At 45.5% G+C, this 1322-nt stretch overlaps 1 non-coding gene across 1 annotated transcript; it reads left to right on the top strand.

Annotated features, from left to right (window-relative positions):
* The first annotated feature begins 305 nt into the window (after positions 1-305).
* LOC111763198 (U6 spliceosomal RNA) lies at positions 306-410 on the top strand. Its single transcript, XR_002796113.1, has one exon. It is a non-coding gene; the product is annotated as a U6 spliceosomal RNA (small nuclear RNA).
* The last annotated feature ends 912 nt before the right edge of the window (positions 411-1322 follow it).

Here is a 1322-nt window from a genome sequence, read left to right as displayed (position 1 = left end):
AACATGGAATTCTAAAAATAAAAGAACCCAGAGAAAGACAGAAAAATCAGGTAGAGTGGGGGGAAGTGGGTAAGTCGAAGAGAATAGCAAACTGAAAGGAGTACAGAGGCAAGGGCCTGTGGTGAAAACGAGACGGTAGATGATGCTGTCACAGAAAACGAGGGCAGGCAGGTTTTAGGGCAGGATCCAAATCATTGATGGCCTTGCATGCAGGCATCAGTTCTTGGGCTTGTTCCACAGGCATGGGGCTGAGGACAAAACTCAACCCGTGCTCCTCACGAGAATTTTGTTTTTCAAAATCAGTAGTGCTCGCTCTGGCAGCACATATACTAAAATTGGAACACTACAGAGAAGATTGGCAGCCCCTGAGCCAGGATGACATGCAAATTCATGAAGTGGTCCGTATTTTTGTAAAATAAACTTCCTTTTGTAATAAAAAATAAATAAAATAAAATAACTAGTCCCCAGCCACTCTCCCATTGTTTCCTCTGGTTCCCCAAAGTCAACTACTTTCGAATCTCTCAGTTGAGTCTTTTGGCGTTTCCTCTATATTTCTAAATGTCATGCTTATATAAGTACTTCCATGGAAACGAACTTTGGCCCAGTGGTTAGGGCCTCCGTCTACCATATGGGAGGTCCGCGGTTCAAACCCCGGGCCTCCTTGACCCGTGTGGAGCTGGCCATGCGCAGTGCTGATGCGCGCAAGGAGTGCCGTGCCACGCAAGGGTGTCCCCCGCGTGGGGGAGCCCCACGCGCAAGGAGTGCGCCCGTGAGGAAAGCCGCCCAGCATGAAAAGAAAGAGCAGCCTGCCCAGGAATGGCGCCGCCCACACTTCCCGTGCCGCTGACGACAACAGAAGCGGACAAAGAAACAAGACGCAGCAAATAGACACAGAGAACAGACAACCAGGGGAGGGGGGGAAATTAAATAAATAAATAAATCTTGTAAAAAAAAAAAAAGTACTTCCAATTTTTTCAATTTTAGACATTATCTATTGAATTCCCACAATGGAAGATGAGGATCTGGTTCATGACCTTTCTCCTGTTTTACCACACACATGCACATTTCCCACCTCCCAAGTTAACTGTGTCGTAATTTTGGTTAAGATCAGAACTCAGTGTTTACATTATTACAATTATGTAAATGCTATCTACAACTGGGCCAGGTAGTACACTGTAATTCCTTTTTCTTTCTTGCACAACTTCCCCTCCCCCTCCCCCAGCATTAATACTTGTTATATTGGGGGATTTGCTTTGTTTTTTAAGAAACTACTGGAAAGTGGATTTGGCTCAACCGATAAAGCATCCACCTACCATATGGGA

The sequence above is a fragment of the Dasypus novemcinctus genome, chromosome 21 (assembly GCF_030445035.2).
Source record: "Dasypus novemcinctus isolate mDasNov1 chromosome 21, mDasNov1.1.hap2, whole genome shotgun sequence".
Classification (NCBI taxonomy): Eukaryota; Metazoa; Chordata; class Mammalia; order Cingulata; family Dasypodidae; genus Dasypus; species Dasypus novemcinctus.
Note: the sequence above shows the minus strand (reverse complement) of the source record. Positions and strands in the feature narration are given on the sequence as shown.